Here is a 12,500-nt window from a genome sequence, read left to right as displayed (position 1 = left end):
GCTTCGCTAATTGTTTTAGGTGCCTATGTAGTCGCGAGTTGACATGGATATCCTCTAGACCCTTCTACCCTAACCAGTAGAACATCGAAAACGTGACAACTGAAGAGAGGAGGGGAGAGAGAGAGACAGACAGACAGATAGAGAGACAGTGACCTAGAGAGGGAGAGAAAGGGAGGGAGAGAAAGGGACGGAGAGAAAGGGAGAGAGAGAGAGAGAGTGAAAAGAGAGATAGAGCTGCACCAGCACTCGGTTAGTATTCATTACAGATGAGTAAACTGGAGCAACATGAAATGAAGTATCCTGCTCAAGGACACAATGCATTACTCGGTCTAGGAATTGAACCACAATCGTGCGATCAACATTAATCCACACACTTTCACAAAGAAACGTAGACAAGATTACTCAATGGAATCGAACTCCGCGTCTTCAGTAGACCATGATACAGCTACATGAAAGAGACCTACGAAGATGTTTTATGTAGCTAGAGATTTTACATTACATTAATATAAAGGTAAGGACGAGAAGCCTCTGCGTATTTGTTCCATCTGCTAGAAATAGCAACCAAATCCCCTTCCAACTGCACACATTTACCTAACGAAAAATGAAAGGAGATATTATTGCAGCTTGTAGTCCTCGATGTCACACAGACTGAGACTTGCCCGGTGACTGCTCCTAGGGCTAAAAAAACAGCAAGTACATTAATATTGGTTTAAAATTTTGGCAGAAGAGCAGCAATTTCGGAGAAGGAGTTAAATGGATTACATCAATCCCAGCGTTTGACTGGTACTTATTTTAATGACCTCGAAAGAATGAAAGGCAATCGACCTTGGCTAATTTTGAACTTAGAATGTGAAGACAAGCGAAATGCCGATAAGTATTTTTTCTGGTGTTCTAATGATTCTTCCAACTCACTGCCTTTTCAAGGACATTAACATTGAGATGTACACTGAACCACAAGAGAAACGCGATTTCTTCAAATGTCATTTTTATATGGTAAATTCTGAAAATTTATTTCGGAGATGTAAGTGTAAATATTTCAAGACATACTGGTTCATGCCCTTCTTCGCGTATCACCATAGCCACGTGATGCTCCCTCCTATACGGCCAGGATTATCATAAAGTTCCTGCGTCTGCATAACATCAGAACCATGCCGTGACCGGCTCTCAGTCCTGATTTGAACCCAATTGAACACCTGTGGGATTAAATCGAGGGACGGCTCAACCAGGTGGTCCCAAGGCCGACAGCTCGTGTGGAACTGGAGGCAGCTTTCCTCGGGGTGTTGGCACAGGTGCCAATAACTTTTGTGAAGCGCCTCAGGCACTCCATGTACCGACAGTGTAAGCCGTTTTGAACACCCAGGGAGGATGTACACAGTATTGAACATGTCATGCCCTACAATCTTGATGTGCTGGATCCGCCCACTACCAGAACACATGACAACGACCCATTAACTTTATCAGATTTATCAAAATTGAAACATAGTTCACAGTCACACGTTTCTTTTGCGGTCCAGTGTATATTTTCATCATTGAATCAGCATAGGATTACAACACAAAAGTTTTAAAATCATTTTCTAAAAAAATGATTTAATTTGTTAAAAATACACAAATCTGACTGGCGTTTTGTAATCTATTATATTGCATACTAATGACAGTTATGTGAGCTTGAAAAAACAAAGTGTCAAATGCAGACTTTTTGGAGCCAAATATTTTTTATTAACTTTTGTATATTTGAAAAGTAAATTTCCCACTTGGAACTATATTTAATATCTCGAATTTAGGAAATAATAAAAAAGTACTTCAAGTGTCTTGCACAAATCTCTTCAAATTTTTTTGAAAGAATATGATTTCTTCGATTAATATATTTAACGGCAACTAAATTCGTAGCGAAACTAGTTCTTACCGAAAAAACAAAACAAAAAATAATCGAGCAAGAGAAAATGATAGATATGTGGAGGCACATGGCTTAGCGGTTAGAGTTGCGGACTCGCGGTCGAGGGATCGTGGGTTCGAATCTCAGACCAAGCGATGTGTGCGTTTATGAGCGTAACACGTAAGCTCTACGCAGCTCCGGCAGAAGGTAAGGGCGAACTTCTGCTGACTCTTTTGACGCAACTTTCTCTCACTGTTTCCTCCTGCATCTAGCAGCTCACCTGTATCGGACCGGCGTCCCTTATGAGCCAAGCATGGCTCCAGAAGGAACAAACAGCAACAAGTAACAGATAGACATTCCATTAATGGTAACGGTCTTTCAAGCTAAGTATGACGATAAAATTCATTGTAGTAAAATGTGCTTATTTAAATTAAAGTGTATGCTTTCTCTCAAATGAAGGTGAGTTTTAATGATAAACTTACCCTATCTTTCTGCTTGAACTTTAAAATATGACTAAAAATGCAAACAAAAAATTACTTCTTTCAGTTCACTCGAAAACGCAAATAAACCATTCGCCGATTTTGGTTTAAAATTTTGGGACAAGGCCAGCAATTCTGGGGCCGGGTTAAGTCGATTACATCGACCCCAGTTTTCAACTGATATTTATTTTATCAACCACGAAAGATCGAAAAGCAAAGTCAACCTCGGTGGAGTTTGAACACGGAACATGGAGACGGATGAAACGCTACTCAGCTTTTTACCCGGCGTGCTAACGTTTCTGCCGGCTCGCTGCGTTAGACCAATCTCTTATATTGCGCTATAATTCCGAAATTTTCAGCAAACTAAAATTTTAGGATATTGTAGTGCCAGCTGGATATTTTAATGACTCATTACAGTACGGTGTTTGGAAATTGTAGTCAAGACATTTAACCTCACATTGGCTTTGTAGCTAGATGATGAATGAGTATTTTGTTAGCTTAAAGTATTACATTTAGGCAGGAGCAAAGCAAGCTACATTACAAGACAATGAAGTTGTAAGTCATGTCTTGGAAATCCAAAGGATTATAGGGATCATCATAATAGCTCTTCATTCTAAAATTAAACTTTTTCCCAATTTATTTGAAGTGGTAACATTGAGAGCAGATTTGTTTGGAGGGATATTTACATATATAAATTCTAATTGAATATATGCACAGCTAATTCATCAAGTATCCCTTTTAAATATCATTGTAAGTCTCTAGCTATAGGCTCTGATGTTTGTCATTAAGCAATGACCCTATTTGATGACGAACCGTCGAATTTTTATAGGGAGATCCCAGATGTAAACAGAATAACGACAGTCACTTTGTAGGTAACAGGAAGAGAATACGCAATGAAGATCTGGAGATGACGAAAGACTGATGCTTGCTATGGAGTGATAAAGCTTTCCTTCCCTCTGTACCTCACATTTATGCTACCCACTCTAACTTCTTCTTTCTTTCTTTCTTTCTTTCCTTCTTTCTTTCTTTCCTCCTTTCTTTCTTTCTTTCTTTCTTTCCTTCTTTCTTTCTTTCTTTCTTTCTTTCCTTCTTTCTTTCTTTCTTTCTTTCCTTCTTTCTTTCTTTCTTTCTTTCTTTCCTTCCTTTTTTCTTTTTCTTTCTTTCTTTCTTTCTTTCCTTCCTTCCTTTTTCTTTCTTTCTTTCTTTCTTTCTTTCTTTCTTTCTTTCTTTCTTTCACACACATACGCACACAAAAAAACATGCACGTACTTTCTCACCCACCTCTCTTAGATGACTTAGTTTATTCAATATATTGTGAAAAAAATGTAGTTATTGAACTTCTTCATTTAAAAATATGTTCGGAAAATTGATATACGGTTTCAATTTCAAGTACCATAGAAGGTGTAGCAGTGTTTCGCTAAATGTTTTACTTTTAAATTTGCTTATATTTATTCAATTTTCAGGTGTTAAGCTCCATGACTGTAAATTTTCTTTATGTTAAATATATATATATATATATTCAGATTATGCAACAGAAGCAGCTTTATAACGTAAATGCTATTACCACATACTTAACGTGCAGGTGTTGTTTAAACGCCAGAAACCGCGATTTATAGTCCGGAAAACATTCATTAAAAAACATATAGTGTTAAAAAAAATAGTATACTACAGAAACCAAATCGTCCCAGAAGTGAACACGAGGGTGGTAGAGACGTATTTTGCCGTAATTGTTGTTTATACGAAATCTCTGAAGTATATACAGATAGTGAAAAAATTACTGAATTTATAATCCGAATTTATTCTAGTTTTGCAGCACCTTTACAAATTAGCAAATATTTTTTCACACTATCTGTATTTACTACAAAATTTCAATTTCCCTTCGGAAGTGACATGAGTGCCTAGTGTTTATAAGCTGAATTCACGGAGAAATACGTATCTATCGCTCTCGTGTTTATTTCTGGGTCGATTTCCATTCGCTTACTATATGTCAAGTGCAAAAGAAGAAAGGATGTCAACTTTTAATGTTCAAGGGCAAGCTTACCAATTAAAAGCTGGTTCGCTTTAACCCCTACCTAATGAAAAACCAAAGCGCAGTACTCTAGCTAGGCCGGGTGCTTCAGCTTGGGAACTCATATTTTTTGACAAGAGAAACATATTCCTTTGTAAGTCTACAAACTATTATGATAATGAATAATCGCACATATCAATTCATAACACAGAAGGTGAACCGAGTAAAGTGAATCCAACATTTTACTGGAATATATTCTAACTGTGGTAAAATAAAAGTAAATTTGAACGTGGAGCTAAGGAAAGTGAAACTAAACTCTGAAACAGATTGAACTCCAATGATAACAATTTCCATAGATCTTATGAACTCCATAATGATTTCTAATATTGGTGTAATACCATACCAAACGACTTTTGGGTGCTCAGTCAATTAAATAATGGCTAGACTATTACTCAGTTTATTGACACCAGTATGATAAATGTAAAAGTCTACTCCGAGAGGATTTAACTACAACGTAAAGAGATGTAACTAAATACTGGAAGCCATTTTGCCAGGCTCACAATTTTTCTGTGCGCATTCATATACACATCTATTTCTGTCATGGTGAGAATTAACTTACTAACTTCCACAGCTTAGAGTGGGAATATTAGATAAACAAGCACGAAATAAATCCAAATAAAGATGAAATTCTCCTCTAAATCTGGAGTCATTTGACAAATATTTAGGGTATACCATAAGCTATCGAACGGTTTCAATAGCAGTATGTGATAAATGTGATTCAGTTTTAATAAAAGAGATACTGAAATGCTAAACAGAATCATTAATGGAACATTCAAATGATGATTTTGATGATGATGATGATGATGATGATGATGATGATGATGATGATGATGATGATGATAATGATGATGATGATGATGATGATGATGATGATGATGATGATGATGATGATGATGATGATGATGATGATGATGGAAGCAGGGACATAAAATATATGAAAGGAAACAATAAGGAAGGTAACAGGATATATGGCAATATATCATGTGCCAGTGGCTATGAATGACATGAGAAAGAGAATTAAGGAATGAATAATCTTTTTGCTGAAGAGAAAATAACAAATACTGTTTAAGCATTGCAGAAAATGTGTGAAGAAGCGAAAGACATGGAACAACATGATATAGGAAGAGACAGATAATGGAGTTTGAAAAAATATCGATTTTTAAAAAAAATAGTTTGTCCTGAACGCTTGGAAATATGTAGGAATGGATATGATTATTAGATCGACCCCAATATGTTTTCTACCTATTTTATCGACCCCAGAAGTTAGAAATGCGAAGTCGAGTCAGAGCGTAGAGTGTTGAAATTAGATACTGTAAAGCTTTCAGCCAGGCTCTATACTGTTTTAACAAATTCCCAAATGAATAGAGGATACGTCCACTAAATCATATAGTAATTGTTTTCGGTGAAAAACCTTTATTGCTTAACAGTGTAAATCATCATAATAATAATAATAATAATAGTAATAATAATAATAATAATAATAATAATAATAATAATAATAATAATAATAATAATAAGCAAAAAGGATGTAAACATGGATCCTGTGGTGTAAAGATCAGCTACTCATCAATAAGATGATCTTAAAAGGTTGTCACAAGCGACACAAAAACTTGTCAATAGCCTGGATGGACTGTAAAAAGGCTTTTGACAGCCTACCACATAGCTGAATTAAGAAATGTTTGGAAATGTAATAAATAGCACCTACCCTACGATACTTTTTGCCTGTAAGTATGAGATCACGGAGAACCACACTGACGTTGAACAGTGACAATGAATCTCTTAATGCTGGAGATGTAAGAATTTCATGTGACATTTTCCAGGGTGACTCTCCATCACCACTCCTCTTCTGTCTAGCCTTAATACCTCTTTCGAAATTGCTCAATGATGTACATTACAGTTATAAAATGTTTGATAAAAATATAAATCATCTCATTTACATGGATGAGTTAAAGCTCTTTGCAAAAAATAACCAACAACGCAAGGGCTTACTAGCGATTGTTAAACAATTCAGTGATGACATCAGGATGCAATTTAGCCTCGATAAATGTGCAAAAGCTACCTTTATCAAAGGAAAAATGACAGAAGCATCTAACGTTAACCTTGACCAGCAGAATGTCATAAAAGAGTTAGAACCAGTGGAGAGCTACAAATACCTATGAGTATTTGAAAGGGACAGAATCAAACATTCAGTGATGACGAAAAGGATCAGAAAAGAATGTTATCGCAGGGTAAGAGCAATACTAAAGACACAGCTGAATTCAAGAAACAGGATCGAAGCGATCAATACTTTAGCCATACCAGTCGTGACTTACAGTTTCAATATCATTAACTGGTCAATTACTGAAATATGTAATCTTGACAGAAAAATACGAAAATTGTTGACAATGCATAGAATGCACCACCCTAAGGCAGATATAGAACTTTACCTACCAAGAAAAGAGGTTGGCTGTGCACATTTACAATTGGCATTAACAATGAAGATTACCACAATTGGCCTAGACATCTACCTGAGAAACTCTGAGGACTGGATGTTAAAACTTGTCTCAAAACATGAAAACAAGAAAGCATCACACTCAGTAACAAAACAGGCAAAGGAATATATAAGTGAATTCCAAATACAACAAATTCCAGAATTTGACTTACTAGAAACAAGCAGAGAAGAAGCTAAGCGTATGAAAACTCGTGCTAAAACTGCTGCCTTAGATATTCTTACCGATAAATGGCAAGTAAAACCTCTCAATGGCAAATTACAAAGAGAGCTAATAATGCGATGTTGACAAAGCCCTTAATGGCTAATGGCTTCTGGCTTAAAATCAGAAGCACAAGGGCTTATCATAGCAGCCCAAGATCAATGCATACCTACAAGAAACTACCAGGCCAGCATATTAAAAAACGGTAGCTTCCCAACATGTCGTGTATGTCAACAACAAAATGACACAATTGATCGTGTTGTCTCCATGTGCAGTCTACTTACACCTACAGTGTAACTTAACAAGCATGATAGAGCTGCGCAATATATTCACTGGGTAATTTGCAAAAACCTGGACCTGCCCCATGATAAAGACTGGTGGAAACACAAATCACCTCCAGTACTTAAAAATGATCACATCTCATTCTTCTGGAACTTCACCATTCACACTGACAGAACGATAGATGTCAATAGGCCAGACATTATATTGAAAGACTTCAGACAAAAATCATGCCTCCCTATTGATATGACTGTCCCAATCGATATAAATGTATCTGTCAAAACCTACCAAAAACTTGAAATAAAAATTAGCAAAATGTGGAACCTCAAGGCTAAAACAATACCTGTTGTTACAGGTGCCCTAGTAAATGATAGCAAAAGGGGTTGATTGCTACATAGCTCAGATACCAGGAAACCCCAAAATCGCAGAAATTCAAAAGATAGTGCTCATGAGAAATGCCCATATTCTACGTAAAATACTCAAATTTTAAAACAAACTGATAATTTTCTTATGTTTTCTTAAATATTCTCTAGATCAATACTTTGTACAAAACCAAATATAAAAACCAAATATGACACCCTAGGCATAACACCAACATGAAGTTCTAACTTGTTGTCTGTTGAGGTCTCTGGGATAGACTTGGAGCCAACTTGTACAAATGCAGAGCAAAAGTCAAACATAAAATATTAATAATAATAATAATAATAATAATAATAATAATAATAATAATAATAATAATAATAATAGTAGTAGTAGTAGTAGTAGTAGTAGTAGTAGTAGTAGTAGTAGTAGTAGTAGTAGTAATAATAATAATAATAATAATAATAATAACAATGATGATGATAATAATAATAATAATAACTAACCGAGGTAATATAATATAGGTTATAAGAAAATGTCATATTAGGGGTATGCAGGATGGAAGTGTTAATATGATAATTGGGAGGAAACAACGCGTTAAAAGGAATAGAAGGGAATTCACATGACAACAGATTACGATTAAACATCATAAGTTGTAATGAGTCTAAAGTATTTACGCAAGAACTTGGATAGAAAGTAGTGTAGCAGTATGTTGAATATCCTGAATACAGAAAATAAATGCAGTATGTCATTATGTCACATAGTTAACGAACTATACTGGACAGCACGAAAATTAATAATTTATGCATGAACTTTAAATACAACCAATTGAAAAGAAATGATTGGAATACAGACTTGACATTTGAAATTACATCCAAACGGAACATATGGACTTCTGATATAACTCGTTCTACTACTAATATGCTACATGAAAAGAAAACCAATAAAGACATGAAATATATATGGCGTATATTTATTTCCTGCGTTATATCGATAATAGATAAATCTCTGGTTTAATTTCAGATCAATAACAAATGAATATAAAACAATAGATTGCGACACTTGAATGTATGTCAAGTTATTGTTAATACAAAACAAAAACTAAACAAGAAAGAATGAGAAAACGGGAGTTAATTTCTTACAAACTTACATGATTGTTTTCAATTTTAATTCAAGAGCTCACTCGACACGCTTATGATACTTCAGCTCGATTGAAACAACTTCCTATTATATAGCTGACATATGTAAACTCTTAAGCTCTGTCAAGAACCAAAAGCTTTTCAAACTAAGCCAAGCAAGAAATATTTTCTTAGAAGATTCTACCAAATAAGAAGATTAAATCAAAACTATGTTTTTCTAGTAGATTGTAAACTGCGTTTTGATGTTAGCAGTCAGTTAGAATAAACATATTTCCAATAATTAAGTGGATTATTAAAGGAAAGAGTATTGCTAATATCATAACAGGCATTTGAATTTATGACACGTCATGTTGTTGTGTAACTAATATATTCAGTCATAAGCTCAATATAGTCAGGTAGATTTGGTTGGAATGATTGACACAGTGTACTCTAACCTAAAGCTCACATTGGTATTATTATTGTATTAGTATTCTTATTGTTTTTAAATTCATAAATCAAAAGAGAAGCTGTACTCAAGCGTTTGTAGACTCCCCTATATTAGTACGGTCGATGCAGTCGGTATTGCCTGAACATCAGTAAGTCAACGTCTCTAAGAGAATCGTAGGAAGAGAAGGTATTTCTGCGGGCTGCAGCTTTCGGAGAAATGATTGGACAAAACATTGTAGGATTGCACCCTTCTTTTATCCTTTACTTGTTTCAGTCATTTGACTGTGGTCATGCTGAGACACCGCCGTAAGAAATTTTTAGTTGAATGCTTCGACCCCAGTACTCATTTTTTTTTAAAGCATGGTACTTATCCTCTGGGTCTCTTTGGCCAAAGCCGCTAAGTTCTGGGGGACATAAACATACCGACACTGGTTGTCAATTGGTGGTGGTGGAAACAAAGACACACACGTTGACACGTACATATAAATACACACACACACACACACACACACACACACACACACACACATATATATATTTCACCCCTAGAATTCCAAAATAGCCAGTAGTGTTCTTATGGTATGCTACCAATTCTAGTTTTAGGTACTCCTCGTGTGTGAAAATAAAAAAAGTAAAAAGTAAAAGAGTCAAAAGGAAGAATAAGTACAGTTAGGTAGCTTTTTAATCACTACAAATGTTTCGATACATACAGATCCTCGTATATACAGGATTTAAAGTTAAGTTTAAATTAAATTGTGTAACGATTTATCTGTATAAGATCTATATGTATCTCCTCAGGCGATGCTCAGTTGCTGTCTACGCAATTAAATCTAGATTTCCTTGCTACAACATCCATGGCTTCTTCTTTACTCAGTATGAGTTTGTTATCACGTTCGACACGAGTTGCAATGTGCACGTTGTCTGTTTATTTCTTCAGTTTCAACATGTTATTCTGCACATGCCAAACTGTACCATTACGCAAAATACATTCATCTATTAGCTCATACTTATACAATCACTTACACACCGATATACCATATATCACTGAGTGTTTTCATATATACACACATACACACATACACACACACATACACTCACACGCAGAAGTTTTATCGTTGAGATTGTTCCTGTTTCTTTCACCTTTGAGGTACAGAAAGTGAGAGTAATCAACCAGTCTACTTCTAGCCACTTTCTATAAATTGGAATAAATTTCTCCAGAGACAGAAAAATATTGAAAATTTTACAAGAGTAGAAGCCAGGTATAGAGTGTATTATTTTAGTCAAATGTCTGCAATAATCGATTTGCTGGAGTTGAATGATGACTGGGTGCACATGTTACGAGGACAGGTAAAGACGGAGAGATTGAGAAGAGTGTTATTGCATGAGCTTGGAAATTGTCATTGGAAAAATCTGAAAACCAACTAAAATAGTAAGATACTAGTGAGTTACACCGTGCATTATAAGGAGTTTTGGAATGGCAGAAAGGATAAAGTGACCCTTTTTTCATCATAATTTTAAAGTTCATATTAAGCTGTTTGTATTGTGTTCAAGTACTTCCTGTATCATTATTAAAGAAAATTGTTGGAAAGTCACTTTGAAAAAAAAAATCCAAAAAACTGGCTGCTACTGAAATATTGTTCTTCGTTTGATAAGAAACGTTCAGTTTTTTTAAACACTTAAACTAACTGCGTTATAGATAATGTTCTTTCGCTCAGAATACAATTGCAAAAAGTATATTTTCTAAGTATTTATTATATTAGTAGGATATCTAATTGTATGATTAGATTCAGGTAGGCGTTATGCTGTTGTTAAATCTCTTGTATGAAATGTCGAACTTCACATACACGTCACATTTTTATGATAGCATCCAGTCGTATGATAAGCTCTAAACAATACTGTCAGACGCAGAATAACCGCATTTATTTGCAGTCAAGCGAAGAAATCGAATAAACAGTAAACGCAGGTCTTTAGTATGCGGTAAGCGTGAGGGGTAGATATTGGACGCTTAATTCAACACTATAAAAATTTAAAAAAACAAGATGGCATCAGTGTCTCTCTTATACACAATTAATATACATGACATTTTGAATATTATCTCCAGACATCTTCCAGACATCTTCATAGAATAGCTGTCATATTACAAAAAATGAAAAAATAATTCTGTGAAAACCTTTTCACAAATTTTTCTGGATTTGTCTTTTGCTATCAACGTATGTTATTAAAGTTTCAGAGAGTGCTATATACACTCTATAAAAACACATTCAAATGTTATTGAACCGCTTATTCTGTTTTATAGGTAATAATAAAATGAAAATATTTCATTGAACTCTACGGTCTGGTTGTTGATACTAATAGTATAGTTAGAAATAGAAAATAAAACTACAAAAAGGTAATACTGCATGTACATTCATAAAATATACAATCATATATTTGTTATACTCGTACAAAGATGCACACAACTTCATATATCTGGCGGTGGTGGGGGTATGTATGTATGTATGTATGTATGTATGTTTGTATGTATGTATGTATGTATGTTTGTATGTATGTATGCATGTATGTATGTATGCGTGGATGCGTGCATGCATGCATGAATGTATATGTATGTATGTATCCGTCCGGGCTATGACTTTAAACTGCATTCGGTAGTGGGATTCTGGTTAGGAAATTCAAGGGTTTCGAGGAGTATAGAACCACTTGTTAGCCAGTATTCTACCCAGTCTATTCTGACCTGGAATAGTAATACCTGTTCGTGTTCCAGTTATGGGCTAACTAGCATATGTGATAACATGCCATCTGAGAGCAGGGACGCAGAAACACCCTTGATAGGTGTCAGGATGCGCTTTAAAACTATCGGGAGTAAGGGTTCCTTAGTTGTTGTTATAGTATCCTTTTAGGAGAGCGAGAATCTCGCTTTCCCATGTCATTAGGTACTAATCACGGAGATCCAAAGAGTGGTACATTACTCAATGGCCCAAAGTCAGAAATGTTATTGACAATAAGAAAGCACAAGAAGACGGGAATCATATGTGGAGAAGGATGAATCACACACACACACACACACATACACACACACGCGCGCGCGCATTATATCTATCTATCTATCTATCTATCTATCTATCTATCTATCTATCTATCTATCTATCTATCTCACTGACTCTCTCTCTCTCTCTCTCTCTCTCTCTA

At 35.2% G+C, this 12,500-nt stretch overlaps 1 protein-coding gene across 5 annotated transcripts in view; it reads right to left on the bottom strand.

The window, feature by feature from the left end:
• Nucleotides 1-12,500, bottom strand: part of LOC106871880 (protein-glutamine gamma-glutamyltransferase K) — a 427,287-nt gene that overhangs the window by 75,411 nt on the left and 339,376 nt on the right. The gene's annotated exons all lie outside the window — the stretch shown is intronic.

This window comes from Octopus bimaculoides, chromosome 1 (genome assembly GCF_001194135.2).
Source record: "Octopus bimaculoides isolate UCB-OBI-ISO-001 chromosome 1, ASM119413v2, whole genome shotgun sequence".
In the NCBI taxonomy this organism is placed as follows: Eukaryota; Metazoa; Mollusca; class Cephalopoda; order Octopoda; family Octopodidae; genus Octopus; species Octopus bimaculoides.
Note: the sequence above shows the minus strand (reverse complement) of the source record. Positions and strands in the feature narration are given on the sequence as shown.